This window comes from Carassius carassius, chromosome 14 (genome assembly GCF_963082965.1).
Source record: "Carassius carassius chromosome 14, fCarCar2.1, whole genome shotgun sequence".
In the NCBI taxonomy this organism is placed as follows: Eukaryota; Metazoa; Chordata; class Actinopteri; order Cypriniformes; family Cyprinidae; genus Carassius; species Carassius carassius.
In genome coordinates, this window is record NC_081768.1 from 32738213 (window position 1) to 32762111 (window position 23899).

A 23899-nucleotide genomic window follows, 5' to 3' on the forward strand; every position below is an offset into this window, starting at 1 on the left:
CCCAGGAGGGATGAAGACCATCTCTTTTAAACAGGTCAGGTCTGCCCCAAAAGCTCGTCCAATTGTCTATAAACCTATGTTATTCTGTGGGCACCACTTAGACATCCAGCCATTGAGTGATGACAATCTGCTATGCATCTCATCACCACGGTAAGCAGGGAGGGGACCAGAGCATATTACAGTGTCTGACATCGTGCTTGCAAGTTCACACACCTCTTTAATGTTACTTTTAGTGATCTCCGACTGGCGAAGTCGAACATCATTAGCGCCGGCATGAATAACAATCTTACTGTATTTACGTTTAGAATTAGCCAGCACTTTTAAATTTGCCAAGATGTCAGGCGCTCTGGCTCCCGGTAAACATTTGACTATGGTGGCTGGTGTCTCTATATTCACGTTCCGTACAATAGAATCACCAATAACTAGAGCACTTTCATCAGGTTTCTCAGTGGGTGCATCACTGAGTGGGGAGAACCTGTTTAATGTTTTGATCGGAACAGAAGAGCGGTGTTTTGACCCACGACTACGCTGCCTCACCGTCACCCAGTTGCCCTGCTGCTGGGGCTCTGTTTCCGGAACCGAACAATGTACAGGAATCCCTGAGCTAGACGCATCCAAAGCTGTATCTAGAGCCCTAACATTCTTACTGTCCTCAATTAAAGTTTGGATGCGTGTCTCTAATTCTGAAATCTTCTCTGTCAGCCTAACTATTTCCCTGCATTTATCACATGTGAATCCCTCATCAGCGACAGAGATAGATAAACTGTACATGTGGCAAGAGGTGCAAGAAACAATGATAGGAGAAGCCATTACTCACCGTGCTTGATGAAAATTCTTACTGCGGTTGTTTGATGAACTTGTGAAAAACTGGAGCGAGGGAGCCCTTCATGCCCTTTTAAAAGCTTTTACCATTGTCTAGCTGTCACTAATACTGATATGTGTTCTGAATTTCGTGAAATTCTAAGTATGTTATATGCCTCAAAATCACCTGAAAAGTATTCCAGTTTGACATGTTGCCATGGCAAAATATTTTTAGATATCGATATCCCCCCAGCAGATTTATATCGGCTGTGTTTTAACATTATTCTGATGAAGTTTGAAGCAAATCGAGTAAAAATAAGATGCTGAATTCAAAACATTTTAAAAAAATGACACACTTCCTGCTGCCAGTTGGTGGCGCTATAACTTTGACTCCTAATAGTCACATATATGCGATCGACATCATACAACGAATAATCTGATGAAGTTTGATTAAAATCAGGAAATGTATGTGGATGGTATTAGACACTTCCTGTTTCTCATTTCTCACCATAATTTCAAGCCTCGCCACGAGCAAACCATTCGAGACATCAAAAATCCCAGCGGGCACATGCATTCACAATAGCCCTCTGGCAGTCAGGTTTTAAGGGATACGGCAGTTAAAGGGTTAATTTGAATCATCTAGACTTTGAAATCACATTCACAGAACAATATATATAACTTTACTAACACATTTTTCAATCTGAGTTAAACCTCTTTTTTTGGGCTTATTTTATCAGTAAAGGAAAAAATGCCTAATAATTCTTCACACCTAAATATAAGGAGTTTTGTTTTTCTCTTCCAGGCTTCATGGTCAACTGCATATATATCACACTCATTGCTTTCTATAGTGTAGCTCAACCAATTCTCATCCCATTCGTCCATATTTGTGATATCACAAATCCCAGACAATATTTGTTGTAGTCCAAACTATTTGTTCATTATAGTTTTTAGTGTTTTTTGTTAAATAAAATATTTTCTTTTTTAATTGGACTTTCAGCTTAGTAACTTTGCAGAACTTTTTTTATGCTGAAACAACAACATTACAGTATAACTAAAGTTGAAAAAGTGAAAAATAATAATAGTAGCACTCCTTTAATAGGCATAATTACGCAGTTCATTAATACAGCTATAAATGTTTTGTTCTTGAGCTATAAAGTTCAATCATTGTATTTTCATACTTTAAATATAATAACGTTATTCTAGTTGTCAGCAGGGGCGCTGCACAAGATCCCAGGCCCTATGCATAGGCAGTCCTAATGGTAACAGTCCTTTGTGAGCTCATCTAAAGTGAAGACTATTTATACATTTAAAGCATTCACAAAGGAGATTTAAAGGAACATTCATCTACCAAACTAAAAAGTCAACACAACACAGAGGGATACAGAACACAGAAATATTTTTTCAAGAAGGATAAAATGAAACTGTACAGCTGTACACTTGATAAAAAAAATTATATATATATATATATATATATATATATATATATATATATATATATATATATATATATACATATACATATACATGTGTGTGTGTGTGTGTGTGTGTGTGTGTGTTTGTGTGTGTGTGTGTGTACTGGCTTTCCAATGCCATTGATAATAGGGGTAAGCAAGTTTAAAACACGTACAAACAGAGTCCATGCAGATGGATGTAGATGCATAACAAATGTCTTTCTTTATTACTTGAACTCCATTAAAAATGATCTCAAACTTCTTGTGTCCTCTCCTTGTTCACATGTACAGACAAAGCCATACCTTATGGACTGCATACAACCAGAATCCACCTTGAGAGCAAGTCTGCAGTGCACTCAAAAACTTTGCTTCCCAAATACCAACACACACTTGCTGCTCAGGTTCTCTAATTAAACATAGCCACAGCACCACCCAGTGGACAAATATATATATATATATATATATATATATATATATAATTCAAGTGTACGGTTTCCTTTTATTGCATATTGAAATAAATATATCTTTATCAATCTGTGTTGTGTTTGTTTATTTTTTATTTTTCTTAGGAAGATAACTGACCCTTTACTCTCCTTTTCAATATATGTACTTATAAACCAAGAAAAAGTTTTTTATAGCTGTATTTATAAGCTGCTTATTAATGACTATTAATGTTGGGACAAGACTTTATAAAGCATGAACTGACTATTTACTAATGAGTGCAGTTATTATAAAGTGTTACCAATGCATTTACTAATGTTATAATAATAATGTTATGCTATAATGTTGACTCTTAATAGTCACATATATACGATCGGTATCATACATTGAACAAATCGATGAAGTTTGATCAAACTCAGGCAATGTATGTGGATGTTATTAGGCATTTCCTGTTTCTCATTTTTTGCCCAAATTTTAACGCCGCGCCACGGGCAAACCGTTCGAGATATCAAAAATCCCCTGGCATTTTTTCATCCACAATGTCTTGAGATCATGTTGACCGAGTTTGGCGGCAATCAAGTAAAAAACCTATGACAAGTATATCAAATTCCAGAGCATGCTTTTTTTAAACAGCCTTGAATAGCTGACTTCCTGTTGGGCGGAGCCTATGACATAGAGCGTGAAAGTTGTTCAGCTCAATGAGATCCATAAGTGTACTGAGTTTCATATAAATATATGCAAGTGTGTGTGAGCTATGGTTCAAGATTTCTGACTGTGTTCCAGGGGGCGCTGTAGAGCCCCTGTGTCACGCCCGGGTCCCAGTCTCTGCGACGTCCTGATGGCCGCAGGTTCCAATGTGTGTGCCAATTTTCAAGAGTTTTTGAGCATGTTAAGGCCCCCAAAAACCCCCGGAAGGTTAAATAAAAAATAATAATAAATATAGCTGCAAGCAGCGATGGCGGGCTCAAGCCATCAGTGCAAACGCCACCCCGGTGGCATCAGGTAAACTGTGCCCAGCGGGCATAAGCATTTACAGTAACCCTCTGGCAATCAAGTTTTAAGGGATACGGCAGTTAAAGGGTTCATCCGACCCATCTAGACTTTTAAATCACATACACAGAACAATATATATAACTTTAGTAACACTTTATTTTAATATATATAAAAAATGTATAAGGTGTGCATCGTAGCTGACACCTAAATGAACACATTACAATTGTTTTATGACTGCAAGTCTTTCTCCTCAAATGCTATTGAGCTTCAAATTTGTGTTTGAGCCCATGTGACCCGGGCATAGATGTCCCGGGCATAGATGTCCCGGGCATAGATGTCCATCCATCAATTACGAACATTGAGCCACAAACATGAGATGCGAGCGGTCGGATGGGAGAATGGCGCATGTTTTTTTTTTTGTTTTTTTTGAGCAACTGGGATGGTGCCCCCTCTGGGAGTTGGTGCCCTATGAAGACTGCGTACTCTGCATATAGGGAGTGGCGGTACTATCTGGAAGATATATTCCTCAAACCGTCGTACAAGAGGAGGTGATGCTAGTCCTTCAAGAATCTCTCAAAACCTGTTACATTGTAATTCTGAGACTCCAGGAAAGTTGCAGTTCTGGAAAATGGTGGCACTGTAGACTAAATGCTCGCTGATTGTTTCACACCTAATTGTTCACTTTAATTCTTAATTCTTTTGCAGTTTACGTGTTTCTGGTCTTCTCCACCTGGGTTTTTTTTCTGACCCTTCTGACCCAGTAAGCATTTTTCTGTCCAGTGGTCATGTCTTTACTTTGCAATTACTGTAGTGATCTAATTTTGAATATTTCTCATGAGGATCTAATAATTTTGGTTTCGTCAGTCTGAGTAAAATGTCTTTTTTTGGCTCATTTTATCAGTAAAGGAAAAAGTACCTAATAATTCTGCACACCTGAATATAAGGAGTTATTTTTTTCTCTTCCAGTCTTCATGGTCAGCTATGTATATATCACACTCGTTGCCTTCTCTAGTGCAGCTCAACCAATTCACATACATAGTCCATGTAGACAGATGTAGATGCATAACAAATGTTTTTTCTTTATTACTTGAGCTCCATTAAACATGATCTCAAACTTCTTGTGGCCTCTCCTTATTCACATGTACACACAAAGCCATACCTTATGGACCGCATACAACTAGAATCCACCTTACGGGGCTAATCTGCCATCCACTCAACTCAAGTTACCAACACTGCAACACACACAGTTCTTGCTTAGGTGCTCTAATTAAACATAACCACAGCACCACCAAGTGGACAAAACCTTTACCATCCCCAAAATGTATAGAGTTAGAATCATGCCAAAACCTCACACACACACAAAACTTGTTTTACTCATACCCAACGATTCACAAACAAACTCAGTGTGGTTTGCAAATACAAAACATCACTCACAAACTAATGCATTTTGTTCTGCAAATAAAAAACGTAGCTATCAAACAAATACAGTACGTTTTACATATACAAAGAAACGTATTTCTTCAATGACAAAAATATCCTCCAAGTACAAACTAAAATCTTTCAAGTATAAAAATAAAATCCTTCAATTAAAAAAAAAAATCCTTCAAGTACAAAACAAAATTCTACAAGTACGGAAAAATGTCACGTGACTTTTGGCACTAATTTTTCACCTTGCTGATCCACACGCATATGCCTTCAGATCCACACGCATGCTAGTAAACTGTCATGTAATTCGCACTCCACAACAGCAGGTGGCGCTGTTAGCGACTTGCTTGGCGCCGCCACCGACATGGACACAGAAGAGAAGAAGAAACGCTAGGGTGAGGGACGTTTTGAGTGGCCAACAGGTGAGTTTGCAGTCATTTCTGGTGAAAAATCAGCCAGAAGGGGTTGTTATTAGCTATAACAACCGCCTCACTATACATGATCCCACTTATTACATTGCTACCTACAAAATAAATAATTTGACACAAAATATTGATTTAAAAATGAGTTTATTGATTTTAAAAACGATTGTATTGCTTCCGCTAAAGAAAATAGTCTGTTCCGCGTCCGTAGCAACGGTCTGTTTTCATGGCAAGGGTGTGTTTGGACCTCCAAATCAACCCTGGTCTTCTCCTGCTAGTGTCTCATAGAATATAGAGGCTTCATTCCATGTCAAATCAGTCAGAATCCAGGAAAGTGGTTGCAGCAACATCTCGGATGAAGAGTTTTTCTATATTATGTTTGGGTCCCAAAACTAAGGCCTGTAAAAATATTCATATTTTTGTCAGTCCTTGAGATTGTCATTCTTATAGCATCAAAACACTATCAGAGAACCATGTTTGGGCATTAATATCTTAAAGTGTTATTCATAGCCTCACCAAACTTTCCAGGATGGAAGACAAACATGTTCTTAGTATAACTGAACCAAAGTTTGTACTGGATGCCTATTGAGATTCTGCAAGGCCCTAGATTTGGGTAAATGGCTAAACCCCTGATACCTATGGGATTATAAACTCATTTTCTGCATCTGTATGATATCAATCATTACATTTTCTTTAAGCACAATCTTGTATTAATCGTGTGTCAATATTTGAGGTCTCTATCACTAATGGTCATGAAGATATTAAGAATAAAGCAAAGTGTAGTTTTTGGTCATTTTACTGGTCCTGTTCAGTTACACCAGTATTTTTGACCTCATACATTTTTCCTCTTTTCCCCTCTCTCTAGGAACTGCTTGCACAAACAATGTTAGAGAGAATCCACACACAGCTCCAGCATATTGTCTGTCAGCAACACTTGACCTGGATTACCTTGAATTTGTGTGTTTTCAGGAGGCTGTTCTTTTTAGTGCTGCCTCTAACCAGGTTCTCATCCCAAAATGCATTTTAGATGCACTCACAGAGCTGCACAAGTTGGTTAAGAAAGAGAAAACCAGGTCCCCATAGTAAAAGAAAAAGAGAGAAAGATGTTGTATTTTTTTTGGTAGTTCCAACCCCCCAGATATTTTAAGATTGTATTCACACTACAATAAAAAATAATACAATCTACATGTGTTTGGTTTGAACATTCATTACGACATTAAGAGAGCTGAAAGTCTTAAAGTCCGCTGCTAGCACTGCTTGAGGAAAGCTATGCTTCCTTCTTCCGCTGGCAGTCCTAACACGGGGCATGTCTGCTGGTCTGATTTGGTTAAACAGAGAAAAATCAAACATTAGACCACCTCACTGATTCAGAAATATATATTTGTGTAACTGTAACATCTTACAAACCAGTTATTAGCAGGGGCACTGTTCTGTAAATAAGTGTTCTTTTTGTATTTGTGCTACAATTGCATTGAATCAGGTCCTTTGCTGAGTACGTTTTACTGTAAGCCTAGTAAGTGATGGACATACTGCACAGTAAGTAGGTAGATGTCTGAGCCTTGTGATTGGGAGTGTCCCAGGGGATTTATGGCTGCCCTTAGTGCTGCCATTTGTTCATCACTCAGTACATCGCCCATCTCAGGAACAGTGACATCATGGTGTGGCTCATCAGGCAGGCCACTGTCCTCCCTGTCCAAATGTGGTAGGTACAATCCCTGAAAAGACATGTGTTTATGTAGGGCAGTGGTTCTCAACATTTTTACATCAAGGACCCAGACCACATTTGATAACATTTTGTAACAGACTCCAGAAATACACGATATTAATTCTGAGACTGAATAACATTACTTTTTTTTTGTCAATGTATGTTAAAATTAATGTCAATGGGATGCATTTTTGGTGAAATTTATAAAGTCTTTTGTGGAAAAATAGTCAATTTCTAGAAAAAGTCAGAATTAAAAAGTTGTGTGTTTGTATTTATATATACCCCCCCTTGAACCTCCCTCAAGGACCAGTGCCAAACCCATTGCCAAGTTTATTCCTAAAACTGATTGAATATACTTTAATTCAAATAAAATCTTTGCACATACTTCATGCATATAGTTATTTTTAGCAAGGGTTAAACAAGCAGGTTATGTCCTAATTTTCAGCTTTAAAAAAATGCAGCACCCATGTATAGTGAGAGCCTGCTGCTGTGATTTGGATGCAGAAAATGAGTTTATAATACCCTCAGTATCAGGGGTTTAACCATTTACCCAAATCTAGGGCCTTGCAGAATCTCAATAGACATGCAGTACAAACTTTGGTTCAGTTATACTAAGAACATGTTTGTCTTCCATCCTGGAAAGTTTGGTGAGGCTATGAATAACACTTTAAGATATTAATGCCCAAACATGGTTCTCTGATAGTGTTTTTGATGCTATAAAAATGACAATCTCAAGGACTGACAAAAATATGAATATTTTTACAGGCCTTGGTTTTTGGACTCAAATATAATATAGAAAAACTCTTCATTTGAGATGTTGCTGCAACCACTTTCCTGGATTCTGACTGATTTGACATGGAATGAAGCCTCTATATTCTATGAGACACTAGCAGGAGAAGACCAGGGTTGATTTGGAGGTCCAAACACACCCTTGCCATGAAAACAGACCGTTGCTATGGACGCGGAACGGACTATTTTCTTTAGCGAAAGCAATACAATCGTTTTTAAAATCCATATACTCATTTTTAAATCAATATTTTGTGCAATGTAATAAGCGGGATCATGTATAGCGAGGCGGTTGTTATAGCGAATAACAACCCCTTCTGGCTGATTTTTCACCAGAAATGACTGCAAACTCACCTGTTGGCCGCTCATCGTGTTCAAAACGCCCCTCACTCTAGCGTTTCTTCTTCTCTTCTGTGTCCATGTCGGTGGCGGCGCCAAGCAAGTCGCTAACAGCGCCACCTGCTGTTGTGGAGTGCGAATTACATGACAGTTTACTAGCATGCGTGTGGATCTGAAGGCATATGCGTGTGGATCATCAAGGCGAAAAATTAGTGCCAAAAGTCACGTGATATTTTTCCGTACTTGTAGAATTTTGTTTTGTACTTGAAGGATTTTGTTTTGTACTTGAAGGATTTTTTTTTTAATTTAAGGATTTTTTTTTTTGTACATGAAAGATTTAAGTTTGTACTTGGAGGATATTTTTGTCATTGAAGAAATACGTTTCTTTGTATATGTAAAACGTACTGTATTTGTTTAATAGCTACGTTTTTTTATTTGCAGAACAAAATGCATTAGTTTGTAAGTGATGTTTTGTATTTGCAAACCACACTGAGTTTGTTTGTGAATCGTAGGGTATGAGTAAAACACGTTTTGTGTGTGTGTGAGGTTTTGGCATGATTTTCACTCTATACAAAATGTCTCCTACTATATATATATATATATATATATATAATTGCATACGTTTATATTTCATTTTTTTATCAAGTGTATATATATATATATATAATTCAAGTGTACAGTGCACTTTTATTGCATATTGAAATAAATATTTCTGAGTTCTGTATCAATCTGTGTTGTTGTTTGTTTATTTTAATTTTTCTTAGGAAGATAACTGACCCTTTACTTTCCTTTGTAATAAATGTGCTTATAAACCAAGAACAAGCAATTTATAGCTGTATTTATAAACTGCTTAGTATTGACTATTAATGTTAAGACAAGGCTTTATAAAGCATAGCGTTGTTTTTTTGAGCAACTGGGATGGTGCCCCCTCTGGGAGTTGGTGCCCTACGAAGACTGCGTACTCTGCATATAGGGAGTGGCGGTACTATCTGGAAGATATATTCCTCAAACCGTCGTACAAGAGGAGGTGATGCTAGTCCTTCAAGAATCTCTCAAAACCTATCTGTTCATAAAGCCTATATATAAGGTCTTAATAAATAATATTCCACAATACGTCATGCTATTCTAATTAAGTAATTTTTTGGGTTCTTTTACGTCTCTCAGAACCTGACACATTGTAATTCTGAGACTCCAGGAAAGTTGCAGTTCTGGAAAATGGTGGCACTGTAGACTAAATGCTCGCTGATTGTTTCACACCTAATTCTTCACTTTAATTCTTAATTCTTTTGCAGTTTACGTGTTTCTGGTCTTCTCCACCTGTTTTTAATTCTGACCCTTCTGACCCAGTAAGCATTTTGCTGTCCAGTGGTCATGTCTTTACTTTGCAATTACTGTAGTGATCTAATTTTGAATATTTCTCATGAGGATCTAATAATTTTGGTTTCGTCAGTCTGAGTGAAATGTCTTTTTTGGCTCATTTTATCAGTAAAGGAAAAAAGTACCTAATAATTCTATTAACCTGAATATAAGGAGTTATTTTTTTCGCTTCCAGTCTTCATGGTCAACTACGTATATATGACACTCGTTGCCTTCTCTAGTGCAGCTCAACCAATTCACATCCCATTTGTCAATATTTGTGATACCACAAATCCCGGAAAATACTTGTTGTAGTCCAAACAATTTGTTTGTTGTAGTTTTGAAAAAGTGATTTTTGTATAATTGCGCATGTTTATATTTCATATATATATATATATATATATATATATATATATATATATATATATATATATATATATATATATATATATAATATAATCTGCCATGCGCTCAAAAACTGTGCTTCCCAGTCTTCTTGCTTAGGTGCTCTAATTAAACATAACCACAGCACCACCAAGTTGACAAAACCTTTACCATCCCCAAAATGTCTCCTAATAATATATATATATATATATATATATATATATATATATATATATATATATAATTGCATACGTTTATATTTCATTTTTTTATCAAGTATATATATATATAATTCAAGTGTACAGTGCACTTTTATTGCATATTGAAATAAATATTTCTGAGTTCTGTATCAATCTGTGTTGTTGTTTGTTTATTTTAATTTTTCTTAGGAAGATAACTGACCCTTTACTTTCCTTTGTAATAAATGTGCTTATAAACCAAGAACAAGCAATTTATAGCTGTATTTATAAACTGCTTAGTATTGACTATTAATGTTAAGACAAGGCTTTATAAAGCATAAACTGACTATTTACTAATGAGTGCAGTTATTATAAAGTGTTACCAATACATTTAATAATGTTAACAAATTAGACATTATTTTACAGTGTTATCAAATCCTTAAATGATTTATACGTGTTTTGTAATGATTTTATTGACCTATAAGCATTTGTGAAAGTTCTGCTTGCATTGCAGCTTAGTCTTCATCTGTGAGCTGAACAGATTTACTGTTACATCTATGAAATCATGTAAATTCAAATAAATATCATGTCACAGGATTTCATAGGTCAGTATCAAATGAGTTTGAAATTATTATTTGCAGCACAAATAAGGTTTTTTTGGATTTTTAAAAATCCCTAAAACTGTCAGAAAAGGATAAGGCCTAAGATATTTCAATGTGAGTGGCTAAATATATTTTTGTTTTTATAATTATAATACATAAAGTATGAAATTATAAAAAATGCATAAAAAAGTAAATAAATAAATAAATAAATAAATACACACATAAAAAAAGCAGCCAAGACGAATGAGTTTCCTTTTTTATATATAGATTAAAATTGAAGACAGAAGCAGCTGGTAAATGCGGTCACTTAATATTCAAATCCAGTAGATCCACTTCAGATTTATTTCTCAACAGTTTATGTTCACGTGGCTGTTTTCGTTTATATTCGCCAAGCTATTATGTATTTTGAAATAATCTTGTCCGTGATGTGTTCGTTCGTACGACGAAAGGCAGAATCCTGCAGCTCGAGAGATATATGTTATTCTGCCAGTTGCGCTTTCAAATAGTCTTTCACACTTAAACGGGTCACAAATACCTGCATTTAGCTCTTGTTGTGTTATAATGGGTGTATTGTGTGCATTTGTGGTAATATTTTATTTTTAAAAGCTCTTAAACAAGAATAATTCGTTAGTTTTGAGCTCGACACTGTACGTGCTGATCGGAGGTGATGATTTCAGATAGGCAGCCGCAAATATATCATTTTCACACAAACAGTTCAAAAACATATGAATTTAGCTCTTGGTGTGTTCTAATTGGTGAATTGTGTGATATCGCTTTAATATTTTATTTTTTTAAGGCTATACAAGAAGAATAAACTAGTTTTTTCTGAGCTCTTCATTCCACACGCTCCTGCTCAGAGCGGTGATTCATCTCTCGTATTTCTCACGTATCACTGACTTTCACATCAATTATTAATGAGCCCTGAACCGGTAATAATCAGATATGTTGGTTTAGCTTATTAGTTTGAATTAAATCTAAGTATTTATTTGTATTTTAACCGATTTAAAAGTGAAACTAAAAGAGAGTCTCCTCCCTTTTTTATTCCGGGAATTGCACCTGTAGGGGCGCTATTTCTCTCAGACAATGGAAGTCTAAGCACACACACTCAAACAGAGGGACAGAGTGAGATGAGATGTCTGACAGTTTTTATAATTTTTTGTTATCCATACAGTGTTGTAAAGTCATGCAACTATGCATATTTCCTCAGAATGACTTTTTCATCTGTATGAAAAAAATCTTTGACGTGTTTGGAAGCTGCAATTTAAAAATACAATACAATTAATGATTCCCTTTTTACGGTCATTTAAAAAAATCACCACGGCAAAACCATTCAAGCTATCCAAAACCCATTCACAATTTAAGTTCCTCAATGTTTTTTCAACATGTAGACAAAGTTTGGTGTGTCAAGTCTACTTCTCCTCTGAGCACTATGCATTAATTCACAGCAGAATTTCCCCAAAAATCCATATTCAAGTCAAAATAGCCAACTTCCTGTTGGTCGTAGCTGATGACTGTAAATTAGAAAGTTGTCCGTCTTGATAAGACCAATATATGTACTGAGTTTGGTGTCTGTAGCTAAAACTAACCCCCCCACTTTTGACAAAAGGTGGCGCTATAGAGTGCCTCCTTCACACCCTTTTAGAAGCTTTTGCCATTGTCTAGCTGTCACTAATACTTATATGTGTTCTGAATTTCACGAAATTCTAAGTATGTTATATGCCTCAAAATGACCTGAAAACCCTTCCAGTTTGACATGTTGCCACGGCAACAATATTTTTAGATATCGATATCCGCCCAGCAGATTAATATAGGCTTTGTGTTAACATTATTCTGATGAAGTTTGAAGCAAATAGAGTAAAAATAAGATGCTGAATTCAAAGCATTTTGAAAATGACACACATAAGCTGCCAGTTGGTGGTGCTATAACTTTGACTCCTAATAGTCACATATATGCGATTGACATCATACAACGAATAATCTGATGAAGTTTGATTAAAATCAGGTAGTGTATGTGGATGCTATTAGACACGTCCTGTTTCTCATTTCTCGCCATAATTTCAAAAACACCTCGCCACGAGCAAACCGTTCGAGATATCAAAAATCCCCTGCCAATTTTTCATCCCCAATGTCTTGAGATCATGTTGACCGAGTTTGGTGGCAATCACCTAAAAAACCTATGACAAGTATTTCAAATTCCAGAGCATGCGCTTTTTACATAACTCTAAATAGCTGACTTCCTGTTGGGCGGAGCCTATGACATTCAATACGAAAGTTGTTCGGCACGATGAGATCTATATGTGTACTGAGTTTCATATGAATATGTGCAAGTATGTGTGAGCTATACATCAACATTTCCGACTGAGATCCAGGGGGCGCCGTAGAGCCCCTGTGCCACGCCCTGGTCCCAGCCTCTGCGGGCTCCTAAAGGCCACATATTCCAAGGTGTGTGCAAATTTTCAAGAGTTTTTGAGTATGTTGAGGGCCCCAAAACTTTGACGGAAAATACGGATAATAAACCCTAAGTAGCCAACTTCCTGTTGGGCGGAGCCTATGATATGCAATACGAAAGTTGTTTGTATTGATGAGATCTATATGTGTACCGAGTTTCGTACGTCTATGTGCAAGTATGTATGATATATGGCCCTCAGTATTCCAGGGGGCGCTGTAGAGCCCCTGTGCCACGCCCGTGTATCAGTCTCTGCCCGGCCCTAATGGCCGCAGGTTCCAAGGTGTGTGCTAATTTTCAAGAGTTTTCGAGCATGTTAAGGACCCCAAAAGCCCCCGTAACGTTAGAAAAAATAAATAAATAAATAAATAAATAAATAAATAAATAAATAAATAATAATAATAATAATAATAATAATAATAATAATAATAATAATAATAAATAATCCTAAGGAAAACAATAGGGCTCTCGCCCTCCAGGCTTGAGCCCTAATAATAATAATAAGAAGAAGAATAATAATAAAAAATAATCCTAAGGAAAACAATAGGCCTCTCGCCCTTTGGGCTTGAGCCCTAAATATAGCTGCAAGCAGCGATGGCGGGCTCAAGTCATCAGTGCAACACCACCCCGGTGGCATCAGGTAAACTGTGCCCAGCGGGCACATGCATTCACAATAGCCCTCTGGCAGTCAGGTTTTAAGGGATACGGCAGTTAAAGGGTTAATTCGAATCATCTAGACTTTGAAATCACATTCACAGAACAATATATATAGCTTTAGTAACACATTTTTCAATCTGAGTTAAACCTCTTTTTTTGGGCTTATTTTATCAGTAAAGGAGAAAAAATGCCTAATAATTCTTCACACCTGAATATAAGGAGTTTTGTTTTTCTCTTCCAGGCTTCATGGTCAACTACATACATATCACACTCATTGCTTTCTATAGTGTAGCTCAACCAATTCTCATCCCATTCGTCCATATTTGTGATATCACAAATCCCAGACAATATTTGTTGTAGTCCAAACTATTTGTTCATTATAGTTTTTAAAAAGTGTTTTTTGTTAAATAAAATATTTCCTTTTGAATTGGACTTTCATCTTAGTAACTTTGCAGAACTTTTTTTATGCTGAAACAACAACATTACAGTATAACTAAAGTTGAAAAAGTGAAAAATAATAATAGCACTCCTTTAATAGGCATTATTAAGCAGTTCATAAATACAGCTATAAATGTTTTGTTCTTGTGCTTTAAAGTTCAATCATTGTATTTTCATACTTTAAATATAATAACGTTATTCTAGTTGTCAGCAGGGGCGCTGCACAAGATCCCAGGCCCTATGCATAGGCAGTCCTAATGGTAACAGTCCTTTGTGAGCTCATCTAAAGTGAAGACTATACATTTAAAGCATTCACAAAGGAGATTTAAAGGAACATTCATCTACCAAATTAAAAAGTCAGACACAACACAGAGGGATACAGAACACAGAAATATTTTTTCAAGATGGATAAAATGAAACTGTACAGTTGTACACTTGATAAAAAAAATTATATATATATATATATATATGTGTGTGTGTGTGTGTGTACTGGCTTTCCAATGCCGTTGATAATAGGGGTAAGCAAGTTTAAAACATGTACAAACAGAGTCCATGCAGACGGATGTAGATGCATAACAAATGTCTTTCTTTATTACTTGAACTCCATTAAAAATTATCTCAAACTTCTTGTGTCCTCTCCCTTGAGAGCAAGTCTGCAGTGCACTCAAAAACTTTGCTTCCCAAATACCAACACACACTTGCTGCTCAGGTTCTCTAATTAAACATAGCCACAGCACCACCCAGTGGACAAAACCTTTACCATCCCCAAAATGGCTCCTACTATATATTTCTATGTGAGTGGCTAAATTTATTTTTGTTTTTATAATTATAATACATAAATTATGAAATTATACAAAATGTATAAAAAAGTAAATAAATAAATACGTACACACATAAAAAAAGCAGCCAAGACGAATGAGTTTCCTTTTTTATATTTATAGATTAAAATTGAAGACAGAAGTAGCTGGTAAATGCGGTCACTTAATATTCAAATTCAGTAGATCCACTTCAGATTTATTTCTCAACAGTTTATGTTCACGTGGCTGTTTTCATTTATATTCGCCAAGCTATTATGTATTTTGAAACAATCTTGTCCGTGATGTGTTCGTTCGTACGACGAAAGGCAGAATCCTGCAGCTCGAGAGATATGTTATTCTGCCAGTCGTGCTGTCAAATAGTCTTGCACACTTAGTGTTTATACTTGACTAACTGGGGCCCAGGTCAGGAAGCAGACAGACTGGCTAAACCGACCGTCTGCTAGCTGCCTCCCGTCACAGAGGTCAGTTAATTCTCAGCACATAGAGACTCTTTCACCTAGATATCACACTATAGAGACTGTGTCTGTTCCCCGAACTAGAAAATACAAAAAACGTCCAAACCAAGTTAAGATTAACAATTTAATTGAGGTTCAACAAATAAAAAACAGAAGCAATATGGATAAACAAATGATAAAGCTTGGCTTATTGAATATCAGATCCCTTTCTACGAAAACACTTTTTGTAAATAATATGATCACTGATCATAATATAGATGTACTCTGTTTGACAGAAACCTGGCTAAAACCTGATGATTACATTATTTTAAATGAGTCCATCCCCCAAAGATTACTGTTATAAACATGAGCCACGTCTAAAAGGCAAAGGTGGAGGTGTTGCTTCACTTTATAACAACGTTTTCAGGATTTCTCAGAGGGCAGGCTACAAGTATAAATCGGTTTGAAGTAATGGTACTTCATATAACATTATCCAAAGAAACAAATGTTAATGATAAATCCCCTGTTATGTTTGTACTGGCTACTGTACACAGGCCACCAGGGCACCATACAGACTTTATTAAAGAGTTTTTCTTTTCTCCTCTCCCTCGCTCCAGTTTTTCACAAGTTCATCAAACAACCGCAGCAAGAATTTTCATCAAGCACGGTGAGTAATGGCTTCTCCTATCATTGTTTCTTGCACCTCTTGCCACATGTACAGTTTATCTATCTTTGTCGCTGATGAGGGATTCACATGTGATAAATGCAGGGAAATAGTTAGGCTGACAGAGAAGATTTCAGAATTAGAGACACGCATCCAAACTTTAATTGAGGATAGTAAAAATGTTAGGGCTCTAGATACGGCTTTGGATGCGTCTAGCTCAGGGATTCCTGTACATTGTTCAGTTCCGGAAACAGAGCCCCAGCAGCAGGGCAACTGGGTGACGGTGAGGCAGCGTAGTCGTGGGTCAAAACACCGCACTTCTGTTCCGATCAAAACATTAAACAGGTTCTCCCCACTCAGTGATGCACCCACTGAGAAACCTGATGAAAGTGCTCTAGTTATTGGTGATTCTATTGTACGGAACGTGAATATAGAGACACCAGCGTACCATAGTCAAATGTTTACCGGGAGCCAGAGCGCCTGACATCTTGGCAAATTTAAAAGTGCTGGCTAATGCTAAACGTAAATACAGTAAGATTGTTATTCATGCAGGCGCTAATGATGTTCGACTTCGCCAGTCGGAGATCACTAAAAATAACATTAAAGAGGTGTGTGAACTTGCAAGCACGATGTCAGACACTGTAATATGCTCTGGTCCCCTCCCTGCTTACCGTGGTGATGAGATGCATAGCAGATTGTCATCACTCAATGGCTGGATGTCTAAGTGGTGCCCACAGAATAACATAGGTTTATAGACAATTGGACGAGCTTTTGGGGCAGACCTGACCTGTTTAAAAGAGATGGTCTTCATCCCTCCTGGGGTGGCGCCACTCTTCTCTCTAGAAATATGGCAAATAGTCTTAGTGTTTATACTTGACTAACTGGGGCCCAGGTCAGGAAGCAGACAGACTGGCTAAACCGACCGTCTGCTATCTGCCTCCCGTCACAGAGGTCAGTTAATTCTCAGCACATAGAGACTTTTTCACCTAGATATCACACTATAGAGACTGTGTCTGTTCCCCGAACTAGAAAAAACAAAAAACGTCCAAACCAGGTTAAGATTAACAATTTAATTGAGGTTCAACAAATAAAAAACAGAAACAATATGGATAAACAAATGATAAAGCTTGGCTTATTGAATATCAGATCCCTTTCTACGAAAACACTTTTTGTAAATAATATGATCACTGATCATAAAATAGATGTACTCTGTTTGACAGAAACCTGGCTAAAACCTGATGATTACATTATTTTAAATGAGTCCACCCCCCAAGATTACTGTTATAAACATGAGCCACGTCTAAAAGGCAAAGGTGGAGGTGTTGCTTCAATTTATAACAACGTTTTCAGGATTTCTCAGAGGGCAGGCTACAAGTATAACTCGTTTGAAGTAATGGTACTTCATATAACATTATCCAAAGAAACAAATGTTAATGATAAATCCCCTGTTATGTTTGTACTGGCTACTGTATACAGGCCACCAGGGCACCATACAGACTTTATTAAAGAGTTTGGTGATTTTACATCTGAGTTAGTTCTGGCTGCAGATAAAGTTTTAATAGTTGGTGATTTTAATATCCATGTTGATAATGAAAACGATGCATTGGGATCAGCATTTATAGACATTCTGAACTCTATTGGTGTTAGACAACACGTTTCAGGACCTACTCATTGTCAAAATCATACTCTAGATTTAATACTGTCACATGGAATTGATGTTGATGGTGTTGAAATTATTCAGCCAAGTGATGATATCTCAGATCATTATTTAGTTCTTTGCAAAATTCATATAGCCAAAATTGTAAATTCTACTTCTTGTTACAAGTATGGAAGAACCATCACTTCTAACACAAAAGACTGCTTTTTAAGTTATCTTCCTGATGTATGCAAATTCCTTAGCATATCCAAAACCTCAGAACAACTTGATGATGTAACAGAAACTATGGACTCTCTCTTTTCTAGCACTTTAAATAAAGTTGCTCCTTTACGCTTAAGGAAGGTTAAGGAAAACAGTTTGACACCATGGTATAATGAGCATACTCGCACCCTAAAGAGAGCAGCCCGAAAAAATGGAGCGCAGCTGGAGGAAAACAAAACTAGAGGTATTTCGTATTGCTTGGCGGGAAAGTAACATATCCTACAGAAAAGCATTAAAAACTGCTAGATCCGATTACTTTTCTTCTCTTTTAGAAGAAAACAAACATAACCCCAGGTATTTATTCAATACAGTGGCTAAATTAACGAAAAATAAAGCCTCAACAAGTCAGCTACAGTATCACATCAGACAGTGCACTATAGACCCCCTGAGGAACAGTTCCACTCATTCTCTACCATAGGAGAGGAAGAATTGTATAAACTTGTTAAATCATCTAAACCAACAACATGTATGTTAGACCCTATACCATCTAAGCTCCTGAAAGAGGTGCTTCCAGAAGTCATAGATCCTCTTCTGACTATTATTAATTCCTCATTGTCATTAGGACATGTCCCCAAAACCTTCAAACTGGCTGTTATTAAGCCTCTCATCAAAAAACCACAACTTGACCCCAAATAACTAGTTAATTATAGACCAATCTCGAATCTCCCTTTTCTGTCCAAGATACTAGAAAAGGTGGTATCCACACAATTATATTCCTTCTTAGAGAAAAATGGTATATGTGAGGATTTCCAGTCAGGATTTAGACCGTATCATAGTACTGAGACTGCTCTTCTTAGAGTTACAAATGATCTGCTCTTATCATCTGATCGTGGGTGTATCTCTCTATTAGTTTTATTGGATCTTAGTGCTGCGTTTGACACAATTGACCACAACATTCTTTTGCATAGACTTGAATACTTTGTTGGCATCAGTGGAAGTGCATTAGCATGGTTTAAATCGTACTTTTAAACTCTGCTTGTAATAACCTAGAACACTGTCTAAGACTTGATGGTTGCTCTGTCAATTCTTCGTCATCAGTTAGGAACCTAGGTGTGCTACTTGGTCGCAATCTTTCCTTAGAAAGCCACGTTTCTAGCATTTGTAAAACTGCATTTTTCCATCTCAAAAATATATCTAAATTACGGCCTATGCTCTCAATGTCAAATGCAGAAATGTTAATCCATGCATTTATGACCTCAAGGTTAGATTATTGTAATGCTTTATTGGGTGGTTGTTCTGCACGCTTAGTAAACAAACTACAGCTAGTCCAAAATGCAGCAGCAAGAGTTCTTACTAGAACCAGGAAGTATGACCATATTAGCCCGGTCCTGTCAACACTGCACTGGCTCCCTATCAAGCATCGCATAGATTTTAAAATATTGCTTATTACTTATAAAGCCCTGAATGGTTTAGCACCTCAGTATTTGAATGAGCTCCTTTTACATTATAATCCTCTACGTCCGCTACGTTCTCAAAACTCAGGCAATTTGATAATACCTAGAATATCAAAATCAACTGCAGGCGGCAGATCCTTTTCCTATTTGGCGCCCAAACTCTGGAATAACCTACCTAACATTGTTCGGGAGGCAGACACACTCTTGCAGTTTAAATCTAGATTAAAGACCCATCTCTTTAACCTGGCATACACATAACATACTAATATGCTTTTATTATCCAAATCCGTTACAGGATTTTTAGGCTGCATTAATTAGGTAAACCGGAACCGGAAACACTTCCCATAACACCCTATGTACTTGCTACATCATTAGAAGAATGGCATCTACGCTAATATTTGTCTGTTTCTCTCTTGTTCCGAGGTCACCGTGGCCACCAGATCCAGTCTGTGTCCAGATCAGAGGGTCACTGCAGTCACCCGGATCCAGTATGTATGCAGACCAGATGCTGGATCAGCACCTAGAAAGGACCTCTACATCCCTGAAAGACAGCGGAGACCAGGACAACTAGAGCCCCAGATACAGATCCCCTGTAAAGACCTTGTCTCAGAGGAGCACCAGGACAAGACCACAGGAAACAGATGATTCTTCTGCACAATCTGACTTTGCTGCAGCCTGGAATTGAACTACTGGTTTCGTCTGGTCAGAGGAGAACTGGCCCCCCAACTGAGCCTGGTTTCTCCCAAGGTTTTTTTCTCCATTCTGTCACCGATGGAGTTTCGGTTCCTTGCCGCTCTCGCATCTGGCTTGCTTAGTTGGGGACACTTAATCTACAGCGATATCGTTGACTTGATTGCAAATAAATGCACAGACACTATTTAACTGAACAGAGATGACATAACTGAATCCAATGATGAACTGCCTTTAACTATCATTTTTGCATTATTGACACTGTTTTCCTAATGAATGTTGTTCAGTTGCTTTGACGCAATGTATTTTGTTTAAAGCGCTATATAAATAAAGGTGACATTGACTTAAACGGGTCACCAAGACCTGCATTTAGCTCTTGTTGTGTTATAATGGGTGTATTGTGTGTATTTGTGGTAATATTTTAATTTAAAAAGCTCTTAAACAAGAATAAATTTGTTTGTTTTGACATCGTGACACTGTACGCGCTGATCGGAACGGTGATTTCAGATAGGCAGCCGCAAATATTTCATTTTCACACAAACAGTTCAAAAACATCTGAATTTAGCTCTTGGTGTGTTCTAATTGGTGGATTGTGTGATATCGCTGTAATATTGTATTGTTAAAAGCTTTAAAACAAGAATAAACTAGTTTTTTCTGAGCTCGTCATTCCACACGCTCCTGCTCAGAGCGGTGATTCATCTCTCGTCTTTCTCACGTATCACTGACCACACATCAATTATCAATGAGCCCTGACCCGGTAATAATCAGATATGTTGGTTTAGCTTCTCAGTGTGAATTAAATCTAAGTATTTATTTGAATTTTTAACCGATTTAAAAGTGAAACTAAAAGAGAGTCTCCTCCCTTTTTTAGTCCGGGAATTGCACCTGCAGGGGCGCATTTTCTCTCAGACAATGTAAGTCTCAGCACATACACTCAAACAGAGGGACAGGGAGGGAGTGAGATGAGATGTCTGATAGTTTTAAAATTTTCTGTTATCCATACAGTGTTGTAAAGTCATGAAACTATCCATATTTACTCAGAATGACTTTTTCATCTGTATGAAAAAAATCTTTGACGTGTTTGGAAGCTGCAATTTAAAAATACAATACAATTAATGATTCCCATTTTACGGTCATTTCAAAAAATCACCACGGCAAAACCATTCAAGCTATCCAAAATCCATTGGCAATTTAAGTTCCTCAATGTTTTGGCATGTCGTGAAACTATCCATATTTACTCAGAATGACTTTTTTTCTGTATGAAAAAAGGTTTTGAAGTGTTTGAAATTTAAAAATGCAGGACAATTAATAAATCCCTTTTTACTGTCATTTAAAAAAATCACCACAACAAAACCTTTCAAGCTATCCAAAATCCATTGGAATTTAAGTTCCTCAATATTTTGGCATCATGTAGACAAAGTTTGGTGTGTATAGTGTTACTCTCCTCTGAGCAGTATGCATTAATTCACAGCTAAATGTAAAAAAAAAATCCACATTCAAGTCAAAATAGCCGACTTCCTGTTGGTCGTAGCTCATGACTGTGAATTAGAAAGTTGTCCGTCTTGATAAGAACAATTTATGTACCGAGTTTGGTGTCTGTAGCTAAAACTAACCCCCCCCCCACTTTTGACAAAAGGTGGCGCTATAGAGTGCCTCTTCCACGCCCTCTTATGAACTTTTGCCAGTGTCTAGTTATCATTAATACTGATATATGTTCTGAGTTTGATGAAATTCTAAGCATGTTATATGCCTCAAAATCACCTGAGAAGTATTCCAGTTAGACATGTTGCCACGGCAACAATATTTTTAGATATCAATATCCCCCCAGCAGATTTATATCGGCTGTGTTTTAACATTATTCTGATGAAGTTTGAAGCAAATCGAGTAAAAATAAGATGCTGAATTCAAAGCATTTTGAAAATGACACACTTCCTGCTGCCAGTTGGTGGCGCTATAACTTTGACTCCTAATAGTCACATATATGCGATCGACATCATACAACGAATAATCTGATGAAGTTTGATTAAAATCAGGAAATGTATGTGGATGCTATTAGACACGTCCTGTTTCTCATTTCTCGCCATAATTTCAACACCTCGCCACGAGCAAACCGTTCGAGATATCAAAAATCCCCTGGCAGTTTTTCATCCCCAATGTCTTGAGATCATGTTGACCGAGTTTGGTGGCAATCACCTAAAAAACCTATGACAAGTATTTCAAATTCCAGAGCATGCGCTTTTTACATAACTCTAAATAGCTGACTTCCTGTTGGGCGGAGCCTATGACATGCAATATGAAAGTTGTTCGGCACAATGAGATCTATATGTGTACTGAGATTCATATGAATATGTGCAAGTATGTGTGAGCTATAAATCAACATTTATGACTGTGATCCAGGGGGCGCCGTAGAGCCCCTGTGCCACGCCCGGGTCCCAGCCTCTGCAGGCTCCTAAAGGCCACAGATTACAAAGTGTGCGCAAATTTTCAAGAGTTTTTGAGTATGTTAAGGACCCCAAAAGCCCCCACAACTTTGACGAAAAATATGAATACTAAACCCTGAATAGCCAACTTCCTTTTGGGCGGAGCCTATGACATGCAGTACGTAAGTTGTTTGGTTTGATGAGTTCTAAATGTGTACCGAGGTTCATGTGTCCACGTGCAAGTATGTATGATATATGGCCCTCAGTATTCCAGGGGGCGCTGTAGAGCCCCTGTGCCACGCCCGTGTATCAGTCTCTGCCCGGCCCTAATGGCCGCAGGTTCCAATGTGTGTGCCAATTTTCAAGACTTTTTAAGCATGTTAAGGGCCCCAAAAGCCCCCGAGACGTTGGAAAATAATAATAATTAAAGCTGCAAGCAGCGATGAACGGGCCCTCGCACCCGGGCTCACCGGCAGCGAGTGGCTTTAGTAAATAGGTGAACGCTGAGAAATGTGCATTTAAACTCATAAATATATGTAGAATATATCAATGTTTATTCCATATATGTTCCAATCTTCCTGTTGCCAGCAGGTGGCACTATCATTATAATGGAAAATTGGCCTTCAGATGTGTTCAGGGCTGCACTCTTATCGAACATGTGAAGTTTGGGGAAGATCAAACATTTTATGCCTGAGTTACAACAACTTCTCTTGCTGAATTGACAAATTTTGTCATTTTTGCCATGGACACGCTCTTAAACAAACACTCAAGATTGCCACAATTTAACATTACACAGGCCTTTAGATTAGACTGACCACAAAAATAAATTAATGTCAAAAAATCTCTAGGAGTAGTTTATCTCAGCGTAAAATATGTCACTTCCTGTTGCCAGCAGGTGGCGCTATGACTATAATTGAATATGGGCATGTAGATCTGTTAAGGGCAGAAGTCTTATCTAACATCTGAAGTTTGGGGCAGATTGGACATTGTATGTCTGAGTTACAGCAACTTCCTTTTTCATGGCGAAACATCAAAATTTGTCAGGCCGCCATGGACACTCCCTTTAACGAAATCTCAAGATCTTCCCAATTTAACTTCGCAAAGGCCTTTAGATTTAACTGACCAAGTTTGGTGTT

At 37.3% G+C, this 23899-nt stretch overlaps 1 protein-coding gene and 1 long non-coding RNA gene across 2 annotated transcripts in view; one reads left to right on the forward strand and one right to left on the reverse strand.

Annotated features, from left to right (window-relative positions):
- The window catches only part of LOC132157526 (myosin heavy chain, fast skeletal muscle-like), a 317123-nt gene that overhangs the window by 42543 nt on the left and 250681 nt on the right, over positions 1–23899 (forward strand). The window lies entirely within an intron of this gene.
- Positions 6893–8486, reverse strand: LOC132156654 (uncharacterized). The gene is made up of 2 exons (XR_009437486.1): positions 8379–8486; positions 6893–7248 (listed from the first exon to the last, which is right to left on the reverse strand). It is a non-coding gene; the product is annotated as an uncharacterized LOC132156654 (long non-coding RNA).